At 42.5% G+C, this 19,305-nt stretch overlaps 1 protein-coding gene across 8 annotated transcripts in view; it reads right to left on the bottom strand.

The window, feature by feature from the left end:
* The window catches only part of FAM110B (family with sequence similarity 110 member B), a 193,130-nt gene that overhangs the window by 125,814 nt on the left and 48,011 nt on the right, over positions 1–19,305 (bottom strand). Inside the window, exon 1 of one of the 8 annotated variants that reach the window (XM_032316195.1) lies at positions 18,600–18,805. The exons of the other annotated variants lie outside the window; for them this stretch is intronic. The gene's annotated coding sequence lies outside the window, so the exon portion shown is untranslated. Of the gene's footprint in view, positions 1–18,599; positions 18,806–19,305 lie in introns of those variants that run through there. 8 annotated transcript variants of the gene reach the window in all.

Raw genomic sequence — 19,305 nt, 5'->3', positions numbered from 1 at the left:
TCTTATCAAACTGTACACTTAATATCTCTAAGTCTTACCTCAACAAATATCCCATACTGTATTAAAAGAATGCTATTTCCAACCTAGTCTCACTACAAAGTTTTTAAAATCTTATTGCTGATTTGACGTCTTAATTAAAAACTATTTTTATTTTAAATTCTTCTAAACTTTCCAACCTCTTATTTATACATAGTGTGCCACACATATATAAAGAAGAAAGATGACTCAGTCCCCCATGAATTCATGTCAGTTATAATTTTACTCATTTGAATGTCATGTTGCACCTTTATGTTTAGATTTAGATGACTCTATTAGGACCTGAGAATTTTTTTTTTTTTCTATTTATAGGCCCTGGGAAAGCTTATTTTCAACAGTTAACCACTGTTAGCACCCATTTACAACACCTCTCTTAAAAGTTTTTGTTGACTCTTCTGCTTTTTACCTGACCATTTTTTCTTTTATCCGTCTCACATTGGTAATAAAGCAGTTTTCTGGAAGAAATTAAAACGTATTTCACAGGAATATCCTATATCCCTTTGCCTTTTTTTTTTTTTTTCTGACTTGTATGTCACATAAACAAACTCACAGTTAAGCATCTCGAGGTCCTAGGAGGCTTTAAGACAGTCTTGGGTTTGAATATCTATTCTGTTCCTTATGAGTTATGTGGATTTAGGTAAAATTACTGAATTTCTTTATGCCTCAGTTTCTTCTGAAATAAAAACAGCTGAATGGACAACTAGTTTAGAACTTTGAGGGGAGAGGAGAGAAGGCAAGGTGGGAGTTGGCTTCCTGAAGCTAATAAGGGGGTGTACCATCTATAAAAAATTAAAAAAAACAAAAAACAAAAATCCCCAGCCAAGCCACATGCAGACAATTCCAAGATGTATCAGTGATAAACTGGCTGTCCCCAGGTACAAAGCAAATGAGATCAAACCACTATGGTCGACCCACCTGTGAGGGTGAGGGGCAGGAACAGGAGAACACAGACGGGGGTGAGTCTTCCATTCAGTTCTGGCCCAGCAACAGCCAATCTTCACTGAAAACCTTCTCTGTGTCTGGCCCCATCAGAAAACACCTGTTCCTCACTTCACCCTTGCCACAGTTCTATGAAGCAGATACTAACTACTGTCACCACTTCATAGGTCAGGAGCAGAGAGAGGTCTGTAACCTCAAGGCTGCCAGGGAGAACCAGTAGAAGGAGGGGCGCGCAGGCAGCGGACCCTGGCATGCACCTTTGCCACCATGAGGCTACACTTCTGCTTCTGAGCCTCTGAGCCTTCACGGGGTCTTCTAAAGGAGACTGGGAAGGGAGTGGGATGGGTCCACCCAGGGGGTCTCGGCACTGGAAACTGTCGTCTTGGAGAATTTGGATCCTCGAGCTTGATGTACAACAGCACAAGAAATCAGAACAATGAAGGGGGCAGAGCCTCCAATTAGATTCCTTAGGAACATACACTAGTTTCATTTCCCAATATCCAGGAAATGGGGAAGAGAAGCCTTGCCAAAAGCGCTGTGTGTAGCTGTCTCAGTGTGCTGTGTGTGTGTGTGTGTGTGTGTGTGTGTGTGTGTGTCCAGCAAGCCCAGCATGACCTCACCCATGTCAGCATCAGGTGCCTGAAGAGCCTTGGCCTGATCTCCCCCGCAGGGGCCCGAGACTTCAGCAACGAGAGGAGCCACCTGCTCCAGCGGCCAGCAGAAGCGAGCAGAACTCTCAAGCAGCCCGTAACCAGCCAAGTGTGCTTCATGGCAGTGAACTCGCCCCTCGGCTACAGTGTGATGTGGCTATAAATCAAGCAGTAATTAGATTTTGCCACATTTAACACAACCCCTCCGTTGGCCTCATTTACCAGGCCTGGATGGCTAAGAAAGGCAGACCGTTCCCACCGAAAACAACAGACTTCTTCACTGTGAGCCTGGTGTCCCGCCTTAGCCCTCGAAGCACAAGACAGCCATGGAGAGAATGTTCTCTGCGTCCGGCTTCTACGACAATACCCTGCAATTACACCGGTGATGGGGGTGGAAAGGGCACGGGGAGGGGGATCTATCCTTATCATACTGGAACACACATTAACCATCAAAGTCTATGGAAAATAGAACAGCCGCTCAAAGAAACTACGCATTAGTATGAAAATGTAATTAACCCATCAGAAAAGCACTGGAATCTTCACAGACACACACGCACGTGCACACACACACGGAAAACGATGCAAACTAAGCTCTTATTTGATTTCAGTCAAAGCAAATGCAGCCTCATTTTAGGCTATAATCACGTCAAACTGGGTGATAAGGGAGACCTGGGGCTATGTGTGAATTATGCCTTCACGAGGATTTTAATTCTAAATATGATCAGGCCCTGTGAGAATACATCCTAATATGGAGGTTACAGAGAAACGCCAATGTTCTCTTTTAGTGTGACCTGAAATGTTTTTTCTTTTACATTTCCACACATTCTGCTTAAGTTAAACACATTTTGATAACCTGTGGAAATGGAAGTGGTAGTAGAAAAACAACAACATTGAATTTTTATTTATTTTAAACCACTGGCTCTTTTCTCTATGGACTCTTCCGGACAACTTTAAAAAGCTGGGGACATCAATGATTCCAAAATTATGCTATGGCTGCAAATTTTTAGTTTAAAAAAAGTTAGATATTTTAGACCACCGTTGGCGAACTTTGTGAAGGGTTAGATAATGAGTATTTTAGGCTATGCAAATCACACAGTCTTTGTCATGACTTCTCAACTCTGCACCTACAGCATGGAACAGCCACAGTCAACACATAAATGGATGATCGTGGCTGTGTTCCAATAAAACTTTATTTACAAAACCTGACAGTGGGGTGGATGTGGTCCACGGGCCATCATTTGTCAACCTCTGACCCAGACTGGCCTAAAAGCAGTGTGGAATCTGGTCTTTTAAATTGGAAACTGATGCTTCAGAGCAAAACAGATACACAAATAAACAATCCTTTGTATCCAAGTGTATAATGTTAGATGTGGCAAATGTTTCTCAAGTTTCTGGAAGTTGCTAATTTTTATCAAGCAGCAGAAGACTTGAGGGTGTTTATCCTTTCTTACACACAGCACATTAGCAAGCAGGTGTTAACGCTGATCACAGCTGGAAACAGAGTATGTCCTAAGTGTGACTCAAGATGGCTACAGAAAATGTTCTTACAAAGGAAGGCTTCATTGGCCCGGGACTGGATATCTACCCAGGCCCACAGCACCTTTAAAAAAAAAAAAAAAAAAAAAAAATTCACCGCTGTTAATGTAAGAGCTCAACTGATTCACTCAACTTGAAAAGGGCACTGAAAAATGCTGTGCTTTGGCACACAAAACACTAAGGGAGTAGGGAAAAGCATGATGTATTCTCCAATGACACAAAAGAATCTGTGTTCACAGGTTAAGGAAAATTAATTCAGATGTAATCTTTAGATGAGGAATGGTTAACTATTTAAATGCCAAAAGGGAATGTAACTGGAAATGGAAAGGAAAAAAAAAAAAAGATGCTTGCAGGGGTGGGAGAAGGGGAATGAAGTTGGAGATGAAACAAAATCCTCGGTAGTGCAGTCAGGTCTGAGCATAGCAATGCTCAAGGTGGGCAGAAAGGACAGGTACTCTGGACTTAAAGCACCATAATTCAGGGTGCGTACATTCAAACAGGCTTGCCCTCTGACCCCACTGCTACTGTCCCGGGTGACGAGGCCAACCCGGTGTCCTCATTCCAGAAGGTCAACCAGCTGAAACCCAAACTCTGAAGGTTTGCCGCTCGAGCCCTTTCTGGAGCGAGAGAGGGCATGAATAATTGTCTCCGTTCCCAAAGATTTTCTATCACCTCCTGTGTGACCCTTTTTTTTTTTTAAAAAAAAGGTACTACTTTGACAATGTAGCAATTCGATACTAGATTAAATCGCCCATCTGATAATATGGAGAACTGGGAAAGCAAAACAAGAAGAGAAAATGCTACAGAGTAATTGTTAATTTGGAAGATTTAGGAATAAATATGTTAATGAACCTGAAAAAGAAATTTATGAATTAAAGGGATTACTTATATAAAAGCAGATGTATCCACAGGTAGAGAGATCTTCTGCTTGTGAGGTACACGGCTCTCCCCACTCCCAATAACTCCAAAGGGGCGTGAGCTCCAGCTCTGGGGCTCTTGATAAATGCAGATTACACAGGGGTCCAGAGACTACTCTCTCCCCTCCTCTCAACTTCCCTGCTCTTCGGAGTCTCTATCTTTTCCTATCTGCTGAAGTCCCAGCGGGTACCCTCCTATTTTTGTCTATTTCTCAGTTTAGTGGTGTCTAACTGAAGATGCATAGCAAATTAGCAGAGCCTGGGTGACTCAGTCTGTTAGGTGTCCAACTCTTGGTTCTGGCTCAGGTTGTGACATTAAGTTCATGAGATGGAGACCTGCATCAGGCTCCACAGTGAGCATGAACCCTGCTTAAGAGTCTCGTTCCTCCTCCCTCTGCCCCGCTCCATTCGCGCTTGCTCGTTTTCTCCATCTTAAAAAAAAAAAATAAAAAGCAAACTATACCAGCAAGTCATGGGTCTTCTGAAAATGCCATCTTGAAAAGCCACACTGATTGCTTATCCATTCTTTGGTAATGAAGTTGAGGTCTCTGATACACAAATGCTCTACTTGCTCTTATTCAGCTGGGGTTGGAAGGAGGTCTAGGCTTACACATCTATTTCCCCTCAGGAGGAAGAGATCTGCTCCTAGTTAGTGCTAGAATCTTCCAGCATGAGGTGACAACAGGGTTTCCTATCCAGCTGTACTTCCCTACTCACCAGGGTCCAACAGATAATACCATATCTTGAAAGCAAACAGGAAAAAAATTGTTGAGTGAGTTGAAGTTCTGGAGAAATAGAAAACACATTTATCATGGCGATAAATCAATTGGAAATATGTTACTGGAGCACCAGTGCTTCAGCCTTTAATCTTTTTCTTGCCTATCTACACTGACTATCTTGGGGTCCTCACGGCCTTAGGTCCCATACATGTGCTAACTAGTTCCCAATGTGTATGTTCAGTCCATCTTCTCTCCAGAATGCCAGACTGGTACACCCAGAAGCAATCTGGTGTCTCCTTGTGCCTATCATCAGCCCCTCACACTTAAGGGGCCCAAAGCTGAGCTCCAGATCCCCCTCCTGACCCTATTCCCTGCTCTTCTCAATGAATGGCAGCATCTTCCTTCCAGCTATCTTGGCCAGAAACCCTGGAGTCATCCTTAATGCTCCTCTCTCTGCCACACTATGCATCCAAGATGTCATTAAATCCCATACACTCAGTTTCAAGATATTCTCAGAACCTGACCTTTCCTCATCACCCCGATACAACTGAACCTTAGCCCAAGTTGCCAAACCTGTGCTCTGAGTTACTGCAAGTGTCTTACTGGTCTCATGCCATCTCAGCACAGAAGCCAAGGAGACTTTGTTAAAATGAAGGTCGGACTCTGTCACTCCTTGGTCCTTACCCCTCTAATGACTTCCCATTGCCTTCAGGGCAGCAGCCGAAACCCTAACAGCCCAACGGCCCTTTCCACTCTGGCTCCAAACACTCTCTGACTTCACTTCTGATAGCATACCTCCCCCACCCCCCTTTCACCCCATCAGTGATGCTCTCGTGGATGCTCCCTCTGCCTGGGGTCCTTTCCCACAGAACCCTGCCTGACTGGCTCACACTCTCCGAGGTACAGGCTTGACTCAAGCATCCCCTCCTCGTCAGGCCTTCCTTGGCCCCTACCTGTATCAGTTCTCTGCTGCTGTGTCACAAATTACCACAAATTCTGTGGCTTAAAACAGCACCCAGTTAACATCTCCCAGTATCTGTCGAGGCCTGGGTGTGGTTTACCTCGGTCTTTGGCTCCAGGTCTCACAAGGCTGCCATCATGGTATCTCCCGGGCAGCTTTCCTTTAGGATCCTAGGGTTCTCCTTTGAGTTCCTGTGGCTGTTGGCCAAATTCAAATCCTGAGGCTGTAGGACAGAGGTCCCAGTTTCCTGCTGGCTGCAGGTGGGGCCCACCCTCATTCCCTAGTCGAGGCAGCTCCCACTCTCGCCATGTGGCCTTCTCAAGGCTCACGTCCTCACGGCCAGCAGGAGAATCTCTACCCCAGTCTGCTGAGATGCCATCTTATAGGACATTATGGAAAAGCCACAGCATACTCTGTTGGCCTCCCCACCCAATACAAGGGTTGTCCTAGAGCCTAGCATACCCTCTAAAATGCTACTGTCTCATCCTACAACACATACATCTATCCCCATCCCTGAGTTTCCTGAATGCTACTTTTTACCACTTGAAATATCAAATATTTTATGTATTTTTCTTCTGCATCTCTGCTCCATCTCACGGAAACAGAAGCCTCTCAAGGGCAGAACTCACTGTCTGATTTGTTTCCTACTATATCCCCAGCTGTAGAAGAGGCTCAAATACATATTTATGGAATGAATAAATGGTTTCCTCTGTAGCTTTGCTTTAAAACCGTCAGCATGTCCACATCTCCGGTTCCGCCGCTACCCTGCAAATTACCATGTCCTCTTCGTACTGTGGTTGCATCGCGACTTTTAGTTGCAAAAGATGAAGCTAAATGCTCTCCTTCTCAGAGGCACAAAGCTCTGAAGTTTGAGTTTATTTATAGTTCTATCAGCCAACGATGTGGCGAGAACTCCACGGTGAATAGCTGTGGAAGCAGCAGCATGTTTTTGCTTATGTGAAAACAGGTATGTTCCCTGTCTGGTTCCCAGGCTCAGAGAGGACTTTTATGTCTATTTGTATCTTAAAAATTCTTCAGTCGAAAAATGAATGGAAGGAATAGGAAGGAAAAGCCAAACTCCCTTTGAATACTGACCCTGAGAAAACCAGGAGTATGTGATTTAAACAAGGAGAGAAGTGTGGTATTCCAAAACAATAAACAGCCTATCACTATGGTAGTAAATTACCCATCTCATTTAAAGGGAGTGTTGCATTTTTTTTTTTTTTTTTTTTTTTAAGGGATAGGGCAACAAGCAAAGCCAAATGCTATCAGTGTGAAAAACAACTCCATGTCAGTTACACATCGGGTACTGGGCACCCATTTTACCCCAGGTGCCTCTGGTTAGCGAAGTTGTTTGGACAAGAAGAAAAATGGATAGGCACTTAAAGCAATACTCATCAGCCCAACTGCATCAGCAAGTTAATAACAAATGGCTCATTCACCTGACATGCAGCCTGAAAAACACCTATCTATGGTCTCTATTACAATTAACCAAGTTCTACCCAGTTGATCAGAGATCGTAGAAAGCAGCCTGATTCTCTCTTTTATCTTGTTTAAGCTCCCCCCACTCTCATGTATATTACTAGCAGCATTTCTATTAATGTAAGTCAAGGAGCGTAATAAATTTCTAGATCTCCTTGCCACTGATAAACATTCGCTTCTGAATTCCTAGCTGGTTGCTGCTTCTGGCTTCTCCCTCTAACCATAATACAGTTTCCAGGTTCATCGGCCAAACACAGTGGCTCTGGCAAGTCATTCCTCTCTGGTCATGAACTGAGGGCGGCTCCCTATGGTCTAGCTTGTCAAGTTCACAGCCTTCCCTGTGGCCTCCCTTGTTAAGTTCTTCTCCTGGATTAAACCCTTACTTAACCTGGGTCAGTTTGGTTTCCATGTTAATTGTAAGACTCTGCACACTTGACTCCAGTCCTCATAGGGCCCCCACTGGCCCTGGAGTGACTGGCTGAAAGAATACGGATCAATGATGAAAACCACAAACAGTAAACCGAAAACCTTACTGACTATAAAGACCTCTCTTAATATGAAGACAGACGACTGCTCTTTCCTACAGAACTATAGTAGGGTTGAGAAAGAGAAAGCCTATAGGCTGAAGCCTATAAGTCTTCAGCTTCTCAAAGTAAAAGTGTGGAGGTACACTTGGCATTTCCCAAGTATCTTAACTGAACTTTCTGGGGAGGGAGAATTCTAACACAGCCCCCAGGAATCCCCAACCCCGTACACATCCTACATAATCCCAGGATGGTCAATATAATGGATTTTACTCCTGCACTCAGGGATGTTATATGGTGCCTTAACCTTAGGATAGGGAAATTATCTGGATGGGCCTCACCTGATCTCATGAATTTTTTAAAAGCAGAGAGTTTTCTCTGGCTGGGCACAGAAGAGAAACTAAAGAGATGGGAAGTGACGAAGATCTGATGAGAGGTTCTGCTGGACCTAGGCAAGGAAATGCCAGAGGCTTCTAGAAACGTCTAGAACTAATGGCAGCCCTTGGTTGAGGGCCAGGACATGGGGATCTCAATCCTGCCAAAAAACTGAATGAACTTAGAAACTGATTTTTCCCCAAAATCCCAACCAAGAACACAGTCCAGCCAATACCCTGAGTGTGAGATTGTGAATGGAGAATCCGGGCAAGCCATGACTTGTGAGCCATGACTTGTGAACTAAGAAATGGCTGCTTGTGGAAATTTGCTACACAGCAACAGAAAACTAATATGCTTTCTTTTAAGCCAGACTCTGTTGACATAAAAATAACATTATCCTAAATGTACCTCCTCCCAATAACGCTCAGGATTATCAACCGTCCTCGTAGGCATGAATGTGTAACCAACAAGTGAAAAAAAAAAAAAAGAAAAGTAGAAGCAGCACTGAAGGAAATCCCCACACATCCTATAAAACCATGAAATCTGAGGACAAGCAGGACATACATATTTTTTTAAAAGATTTTATTTACTTATTTGAGAGAGAGAGCACAAGCAGGCGGAGTGAAAGAGAGAGAAGCAGGCTTTCCTCTGAGCAGGGAGCCTGATGTGGGGCTTGACCCCAGGACTCTGGGATCATGACCTGAGCCAAAGACAGATGCCTAACAGACTGAGCTACCCAGGTGCCCCAGGACATACACATCTTTAATGACAGTGACTTTTTTTTTTTAAGACAGTGACTATTCTAAAGATCATCACATATAAGCAATACTTCTCAGAAATGTTAAAAAAGGAATCAGCCCTTCTGCAATAGTTTACTAATGTTAACATCAGCAAGAGCAACATCAACATTACAACTTATTTAGGTTTGTATATTATATATTAGGAAAAGTGTTCATCTTTTATTCATCAAAATAATAACTGATTATCTACTATATCCTTTGTAAGTGCTTATTGACTAATTCCAGGGAATGCTAAGATACACATGCCATCCACATATTATAAGAAAAAGTAAATATCAGAGGATGTTTGCCCATTGCTTAAGAGTAGATATTTATTGTTAAAATATAAATATTCAGCATTTCATTTTGCTTTTATAAGCAATCCTGCTGTTATTTCAATTATAGACATTTGCTCCATTTCTATTTCATGCTAGGCTCTCTGCTAGGCACTCCTGATAAACAAGGCAGCCCCTGCTTTTCAGTAACCCTCAGACTATTAGAAGAGAGCAAAACAAGTCTTTTAGAATTAAAACAAAGGCACCTGGTGGCTTTGTTGATTTAGTATCTGGCTCTTGATTTCAGCTCAGGTCATAATCTCAGGATTGTGAGATCAAGCCCCGCCTGGAGCTCCTCACTGCAGGGGGCCACCTGCGTAAGATTCTCTCTCCCTCTGCTACTGTGCACACTCTCTTCAAAGAAAAAAAAAAGGAAAAAAAGAAGAATTAAAACAATTTTAATCAATACAGTGTTATTACTGGTATGTGTGATGTATAAGATAGAGTACACTCTGAGACTCACATAATGTTTGGTGTGATGGTGGTGAGTGATCAATTAAGAAAGTGTATACTTAATTTGTTTGTTTATTCATTTGTGTTTTTTAGGTTCCACAAATGAATGAAATCATATGGTATTTGTCTTTCTTTGACCTATTTCACTTAGCATAATATTCTCTAGGCCCAGCCATGTTGGCAGGAATGGGAAGACCTCATTCTTGTTGATGGCTGAAGAATATACCTGTGTGTGTGCGCGTGTGCGTGTGCCACTTCTATATCCTTTCATTTACAGATGGCTACTTAGGCTGCTACCGTATCTAGGCTATTGTAAATAATGCTACAACCAACATAGGGGTGCACATATCTTTTTGAATTAGTGTTTTTATTTTCTTCGGGTAAATACTCAGTTGTTGAATTCCTGAATTACTGGATCATATGTGTATTTATTTTTAAAATTTTGAGGAACCTCCATACTATTTTCTGGATGGGCGAAATGGGTGATGGGAGTGGGAGCTGCAGGCTTCCAGCTGTGGAATGAATAAAGTCATGGGGATACAGGCACAGCATAGGCAATATAATCATTGGTACTGGAAGAGCACTGTATGGTGACAGATGGTAGCTACACTTGTGATGAGCACAGCACAATGTGTAGAGCTGTTGAATCACTATGCTGTACACAGTAAACTAAAGTAACATTGTGTCAACTACAGTTTTTATTTCTTAAAAAAAAGAAATAAGATGGAATGAAACTAAAGAAAAAATGTTAGAGTAAAATAAAATCAGAATTTTGGGGAAAAAAAGTATATATTTCCATCTATCCATCCATCCATCCAAGACTGTGAAGAGTTATACAGAAACATCTAACCTAATTAATGGCATTTCTGACATTTGTTCTATGCTTAAGAATTGTGACCAACTACATTTTTTTTAAAGAAAACTAGCTTTTCATGAAATACTTGTATCCACTGTCATCTGCTTACATATGAAAGGTGACAGTTCTTAATCTGTCACAATCAAGTTTGCACATGTCTAAAACAATAGCCTGAGTACCACAAAATGGTGCCCATCCATGGGAAGGGCGCATCAATTAGTTCACTAACTTCTAAAATTCTCCAAATAAAAAAGTTATATTAAAACCAAGCTGACTTCCGAGAAACAGAGTAGACTATATGAGAGTTTGGGACTTAAACACACGAAACCTTTCATTCTTGACCCAGCAATGTAAAAATGACAATAACCAGGAAATTAGAGAGACAAAGTGGTTATAATAGAAAATACTGAACATTACAGTTTAAGAACACACACACACTAAATATCTATCATACCAGTCTTGTTGAGAGGAAATAAAAATCTTCATCCCTATTATAAAGATTCTTCTTACATGAGAAATTACCCCCAGAATAATGCTTGTCTAATTTGGCATTTATTTTTAAAAGAATGAGCTATGACTCTTCACATAAGCTGTTTTCAAGTTCCACCACTAAAAATTATTCCTAAAATAAATGTCTAAAACTCAGTTGTCAGATGTTTCACATCTGCTGTATGCACTAGACAGAGTCAAGGATGCAAAACATAGTGTTTGGAAACAATAGGCACATAATGAATGCACAACTGAAGGAAATGAAGCAAACAATACCTAACCCAAGGCTTCAGTTTATGTATCAGCTGTAGAGATGCAGCTAAACCACATACAGAAAATTTGAAAGTGATAATATAAAACAGTAACACACCACCACCAAGAACCGTACACTTAGATATTAAGGTGGTAAATTTTATGTTTTTTTTTTTTAACCCACAGTTAAAAATAAAACAACAACAACAACAAAAAAACAAAAACCCCACCAATAATTCAAAACTAACTGTGAGATCATAAAACAATAAGGGCTATAAATTCAAGTAAGATTTTTGTCTTTGAAGAAGGCACGGGATGCCCCTTTGGTTTTGCTGACTACAGCCTGTATTACCATTATTTAGCTAGGCGAAGAAAGGGAGCAGGGACTCTACCCCAGGGTGAGAGTGAGGAAATGAGCAGCGTTTGCAGAAAGCATTCAAGATCTCCCATAGATCAACAGAGCTGAGAAGGATTCCAAGTTGGAGAACAGAAATGGCTAAAAAGGTAAATCAGAGCTTGCCTATGGCAAAAGGTGGCCACCCACCTACCTTATTTGTACCTTTTACCCCCACAGTCTAAGGCAGTTAGCAAAAGGTTTTTAAGAATGAAGGTGACACGAAGACTATTTTATCAAGATGCCCCTACAGGCAACACACAAAGTAAACCAGAAAGGGAATGCCCGAGGGACAGAGCAACCAACTGGAGATAGCTTCAGCAATGTTAGATGGTGAAAGAAGACGGGCGCTTGACTTGGAACTCAGGAAAGACAAAAATTAAAGAGCAAATATGAAAAGTCCAAGAACCAAAATACTTAATGAGTGACTGCTGAGGAGTCCAGGTGATTCTCCAGTTTTTCCAAAGATGGTTCCTTAGTAACAACCTCAGTGGTACTCTAGCAGAAAAGCTAGGAGAATGGTTTTAGCAGGAAAATCTGGAGATTTGTGAACTAGTACATTTAATTATGGAGTAGATTATCGATTAAGTGACTCCAGCAGGTGACATAAAGTTTGAGATAATTGGGGTGCCTGGGTGGCTCAGTTGGTTAAGTGTCTGCCTTTGGCGCCAGTCATGATCCTGGGGTCCTGGGATTGAGCCCCACATTGGCTCCTTGCTCAGCAGGGAGTCTGCTTCTCCCTCTGTGTGTGCGCTCTCATCTCTCTCTCAAGTAAAAATAAATAAAATCTTAAAAAAAAAAAAAAAAAGGCTGAGATAATCAATGTGTGAATAGTTGGAAGCAGGTGTGGGTGTGATGTTAAGGGTGCAAAACGACCTAATGGCTGAGCCAGAGCCCTGGTGTGAGCACACATTTCAGTCACAAGAAGTGGATGGACAAGAGGGCAGGAAGTAGAGGGGATGAGCGCCTCTGACCTAGCAAGACAAGAGAAAACAGCAGCAAGTCACAAGGTCCTGAGGTCAGGGCAAAAAGGAATGTAAGTGTCCCAGATCTGTAAATCAGGATGGAGAAACTCCAGAACATAACAAAAAAAAAGGCAGTGCTGAGGGAAGGCAGAAGGGAAAGGAAGGCCCAGGGTGAGCACAAGCAGGACAGCAGATCACCCAGACATGTTGTGAGGTGCAAGGCAGGGAAGGGAGATGGGTAGACTCCACAGTGGAGATGACGGAGTCAGGGTTCAGCAAGGTGAGAACAACGGTGAGGTAAATGTAACATTCTTTTAAAAGTGAAAAATATTCAGCAGCACCAAAATATTCTCCACCAAACATGCACCAAAGGAATAGTCAATGCTTCTATTTTTATCCTCAAAATATGCCTGGCTTTGTAATAATGGACTATGCTTAAGCACACTAGCATTTCAGAGTGGGTTTAGGGATTATTAAGCAAGTATTTAGAACCAAACACTGAATTTCAGCAGCACATATATACCCCAGGGAGTGCGAATCCATTAAGCTTTTATGCTAATAACTGTTCTGGGGAAGTTGAAAGTTAAAAGAAAGAAGCTAAAGTTTAAATTAAGTTCGACTCTGACATTAACATTTTTTCCCCAAAATTCTCATATTGGTGACCAAGCACACCGACCTCCTACATGAAGAAGCTATTTTTAAAAACACTAAAATCTCAATATTCATTACTGGCATGAAATAGCCTCTCAAGTATTACAAGAGAGCAGTCATTTACCAAAACAAGTATAAACTGCACAAAGACAGAATTCCTCTATTACTGTTTGATAGGAAATTACTTCTTCAAAGATTTACAAAGAATCATTGCTTGATTAGCATCAATTTAAAAAGAAGAGAGAAAGAAGGGAAAAGAGAACATGATTAATTCCAGTCTCAGGAGGCCTCTGGTGCCCCTGGTCAGCTGCGGTGCCTCAGTGACTAGAACCAAAGCCCAGGCCCAGTGGCTTCCAGGGACAACGCTGAGGACACGAGAGAAAAAAACAAACATGGCAGCTCCCAGTACACCCCAGATACAGCTACAGTTTAGGAATATACACCCTAGCCCTCAAACCTCACGACAACCATCCTACCAAATGCAGACCATGGATGCCATAGCTCAGGTAACTAATATTTACCTTTTCTCTAGACAGACCAGGACTGCTAAAATAAGGAAGGGAATTACGTTACCATCTGAAATCCTTCAGAAGGCTCACGTCACTGCTTCCAAAAGATGGAGGGCATCTCATTCTTGTACAATCTTTACAGTTTTCAAAGGAAAGAAATCTACTGAGTTTCCCTTTTCCACCCAATTAGGTTCACTCCAGGAATACCATTTCCGTATTGTTTGAAAATGCTCTCTACAATCACCCAAATTTTAAATCTTCCAATGAACTTTCTTTGGATTTGAAAGTGTGTGAACATCACGGTTGTTCAACAACACCAGCTCTTGAAATCTGTCACAGATACACAACAGGCTCCTCAGTTTAAGCCATAAGACCTGTGGAACCTAGGTAAGTAAAGCAAATTCCCTCCAGCATTTGTCAAGCCATCAAGCACCGCATATTCAATTGGACACTGATCACTACAATATCGTGACCCCACAGCCGTCATTTGGCAGAATGACAGAGTCTAGTGTAAGACAGGAGATGTAGTCGTTTGAATGGCACAACTAGTGGTTGCTTGACTTGACATGTCATGTTTTTACAAAAGTGAGTTAGGGTAGGTGATGCAAGTTGAAGATTAAGACATGCGAATACAAGTTCACGTATTCATCTGTGGTAAGAAGTGCACACGAATTTCCTTCTTCAAATCTCTGCTCTAGTGGGTTCCTCAAGTTGAAAGGGCAGGGAAGAAATTATGTAAGTGGTACTGAGACATTCTGATTATCTCGGGTTTGTTAACGTGTGACTACGTGCTCAATGAAGACTCTTGGTATACACGGTATAACAGAGAAAACCCGATCCATGGAAGTACAAGGCTTCACTATACATATGACAGTTAATGTCTGGGCTCTGACAACCTCTCTGGGCCTCAGTTTCTCTATCTCTGAAGTGGGCACTCTTCAGAATTGCCACAAAGCGTACAAATAATTTTGGAGAATGCAGCAATCCTAGATGAGGAAACAGTTCAATTCACTCATTTGCTGTCTATTAGTAGAGCACCCATTGGGTGTCAGGTACTGCTCTAGGCCTTGGGGATAGAGCAGTCAACAGACAAAACTTCCTGCCCTCATGCAGGTTACCATGCATCTTGACTAGTCAAGACCCTCATGGCTGAGCCACACAGGAGCAAGGGAGAGTGTGATCATGTTTTCAGAGATGGGATACAGCTGTGTAGACCTGATTACCAAAGATGTATCCAGAACTGCTTTGAGTGGCTAGAGAATGCAATTCCAGTGTGCTCTGAACCACACAACATGGCAGACTCAGGGCTATGCCTCCCCATGTAATAAACATGGTCGTTAACTATTCTAATTACACAGATGTACACCACACTGACTTACTGTCTGATTACAATTAATTCACTCCACTAATTTTCACGAATTTTTTCAAAAGATTTTATTTATTTATGTATTTATTTATTTGTTAGAGAGAGAGAAAGAGAGGGAGAGAGAGCGTGCACAAGCAGGCAGAGTGGCAGGCAGAGGCAGAGAGAGAAGCAGGCTCCATGTTGAGCAAGGAGCCTGATGCAGGACTCCATCCCAGGACCCCGGGATCATGACCTGAGCTGAAGGCAGGGGCTTAACCAACTGAGCCATCCAGGCATCCCCACTTCACTAATTTTTAAAATAACTTTTTAACAGACTATAAAGCTTCAACTTCTAACTAATTCAAGCTGCTTAAAAAGAGAGCTTTATTTTACCCCATTAACTCAGGATTTCCTAAAACTAAACAGTGTTAGTGTTCTATAGCCTCTTTACTACTCAGCGTCTTTAAGAGATACAGTGGGTTGAGGGCTTTGTTTCAATTCACCCACACAGTATTTTGTCCTTATCTCATGAGGATTTCCAAGTGCTACCTGATTTGAAACAGAAGTGGGGCTTTGTTGAAGGATAGCCGTGAATCTCTACAATCTGATGTGTGAGTGAGTTGTGTTGGCTTGAAGCTAAGTGACAGCTGAAATATTTCAAGCTGGCTTTTATTCTGTGACTCTGTTGGGTGAGGTCTGTAATTTGCAAAATTACTAAGCTGATTAGTTTGTAATTCTAATACCCACAGTCTGGCCAACTCATGTCCATCCAAATGAGAAATTAGTACAGGGACTTATTTTCATTCTTCTGTTGCAATCCTACCAGCCTCTTTATTTACCTGGCAGCTGCTGCTTTCATATGGGCATGTCAGCATATAGAGGTATGCTATGTAAAATAATTGTTTTTTTTCACTTCATTCAAAGGTAGCTTTGATACACAAGGGTGAGCTTATAAAGCATGAACTATTATCACAGGTGCAATATGTTTTTCTATATGTGCATGGATGTTTTCTAAATAAGGCTATCAGTTAGCTTATACAGGGTTGGGGATACAGCGGTACAGGCAGCCGGTGATGCCATCTGAGAGATGTCATGACTATGGTGGTCTGTGTTGAGTGGCACCCTAGGGCCATCCACAATTCATTTGCACAAGTGTATGTGGTGCCTTGAGCACCCAAATGTCTAAGTATGAATCCAGGCCGCTACAGAAACTCATTTCCAAGTAGCACAGTGCTTTACACAAGCCCCCCAGAATTTATGTAAGTACCAAATGGTTGTCATATTCATTGGTTCAGATACCTCGCAGGAAAGAATCAATTTATACTCACACAATCAAACCACTTACACAGGAATCAGGGGCTGTTATACTAATGTTTCAGAAAGGGACAATCCAGCATGTTGTTTAAGAGAATGGAATTCTAGAATCAGTCTGATTACATTTCCCTACTATTTCTATTACTATTTCACTACTGTTAGCTGTGTAACCCGGGATGAACTCTTTCACCTCTCTATACCTCAGTGTCTCCATTTATAAAATGGGGATAATAGAACATAACCCAGAGCCCTTACGAGGATTAAATGAGGTAATACATTTGAAGTACTGAGACCAGTGCCAGACCACAGTAAACAGTGTTTAAGTGTTCAAATTTGGAAATCACTGTCACTGGGTAAGAAAACCAAAGCAGGGAGAGATTAGGTAACCTGTCATGGGTTTAAGAATTAGTCAGTGATTTCCTCCAGAATGGAAATTAAAACTCTTGATTCACAGGACAGAGCTTTCATGAGACCAAACTGCTTGACATCCCAACTTTCTGACAAAGGTAAAACCCATGACTTGAAGTCATTCTCACATCTGAAAGCAAACCGCCAGGCACCTGAGTGCTTTGATCACGGACATGAGTCGTCCTCCACAGGCCACCAGGGCTGAGGCACGGGGCCTCCTGAAGCTACGTGCCGCCAGTGCCTGGGCTGACATTTACCAGCCCCTCTCTCCTTGTGGGGAGACACACACCCAGTGGACAAACAACTCCGGTTTACACAATCAGCCACCAAGAAGGCTCTCAACCCAGAAGGGAACAATCGTCCAATAGCTCTCATGTCCTGCTCTGGTGAGCTGTCCACTGCTTTCATTCATGGTCTTTAAATATCAGACAATCCCTGAGGCGTTACACTCCTACCCTGGAAAATCATGTCATTCATCTCCGTTGCAAACAGTGTCCGCTCCCGGAGCCCTGAGGGAGAGGGATGTATTCTGAAGATCAAAGTGTCGCTCAAAGTCTCAGGTACCGAAAGGAGTCAGGCCCATTTCCACAGTGTCGCGGGGGAAGGGGGGGGCAGCTAGACATCACAGGGAGGCCCGGCATGCTAATGAACAGATGCTTTTTCTCAATTTCAATTCTTCTACAAGGATCCAGGGAGATCTGATAACTGGTTTTGACGCAGATAGCAGCTCTTAGAGAGTGGAAAACAGCGTGACACCCAGGAAACGACTTCCTCACCCACCTCTTCACCTAGTGGAGTGGAAAGGGCAGTCTCATCCCATAAACTTCAGCACACGGTGTGTGTGGGGGGGTGCACGCATTACCCTGGTGACACAGCTGTCCAGAGCACCTCTTAAACCCTTCCCTACAGGCTGCTGTGTTAGCATCACCGAACTAGTTACCCTCGCTTACGAGAGGAGACCGGGAGAACTCACTGTGATTCTGAACAGCAGAAAATCCAGGTAAACCAGATGGGTGAATGCACTAGAAACAGACATGCTGTGTGAAACAGTCTGCGTACAAAGCAGCCAAAACCCAAATAGGTCACACCATATCGTCTCTGCAGGACGTTGACATCTTACCCACAGTTATCGCTGGTGCTTCTGGCTAGAAAATCAGGAAGAAGCACCCAAACCCTGTTCCTCAACAGCTTAATAAAAACGCAGACGTTCTATTTTTACATCAATTAACATCTGTGATTTTAAAATGTCTTCATCATAAATGCAATTAGTATAATATCCCGGATCAAGTATGAAGCATGGTGTCTAAGAAAAAGGAATAACATGATTTTCAGTCCAGTAACAACACTTTTTCTAATTTACCACCTGATTATCATGGTCAAATCAAAAATTGTATGTCTTGTGAAGCAGAGAAATCAGAATCTACTTCTCTGCGTGGTAAACACGAGGAGGTTAAGGCTTGGAGACTTTATCCGGCCTATCTGAGGTCAAGCCCTACTAAAGAACTGAAGCCAGATCCCTGTTTACTCCCTGTATGACAGACTCAGGGACAAGGAAGTATCTTTGATTCTCAGTGCTGCTTCTAGACCAAAGCAAAAGTTAGCCGTCTGCCGACCATCTGGTGATCAGATCACTGCAAGATTACCAAGTCCTGTAGCTAAAATGTAGAATGTGGTGAGACACACGCTAGTTTGGGGAGCATCCGCACTTACCAGATGGTTCACACCAGGAAGTGCTGTTGACCCCAAGTTCTTCCTCCACCAGCCAGAGTACCCCAGAACCTTGAAGCCACATGTCTGTGACAGCTGGTGACCACTATGGTGAGCACACTGCACCACCCAGGGCAACGCCTTCACTTTCCCTATCTGGCAACGACACTGCCTAGCGTGCAGTGCACCTGCTGTGATTTCTTCTGGCTGCGGCTTCTGTAAGTAGGAATGCCCACCAATCCAAACGAGGGAGGGGAGAGACACAGTATCATAAAAGAACGTGTGCTGACGTGGTGACTGAAATATCACCACGAATTAAGTGACAGGGACCATCAAAAATATCCAGTCATGGTGGAATGTTTCCAGTTTTGGTAAAAGGGCAGAATAGGAGAAGAGGCAGAAACGTGACCATGGTTTACATTAGTACGGTCCTATTTCTCGCTGGAGTGAACACTTCCACTTACTGCTTATTCACGTGGTTAAGTTACTGTGCTGTACGCTAGCAATTACCATTTCCCATTTCTAACACCCCGCTTTAAACAAAAAACCCCGTGCATTTGTCACTAAAATTTATTTTACCAATAAACCATCATATGCCATCTGGGCTGCTGAAGTAAGGGCAACAGAGAAAGAAGAAACATCATGAGTGGACATTTTAAGCCTCGCTGAAAACAGAGTTTAAAAAATGCTTGTCCTGATCTCAGGAGAG

This window comes from Mustela erminea, chromosome 16 (assembly GCF_009829155.1).
Source record: "Mustela erminea isolate mMusErm1 chromosome 16, mMusErm1.Pri, whole genome shotgun sequence".
Lineage (NCBI taxonomy): Eukaryota > Metazoa > Chordata > Mammalia > Carnivora > Mustelidae > Mustela > Mustela erminea.
The sequence above is the reverse complement of the archived record's forward strand: the minus strand, read 5'-3'. Positions and strand labels throughout refer to the sequence as shown.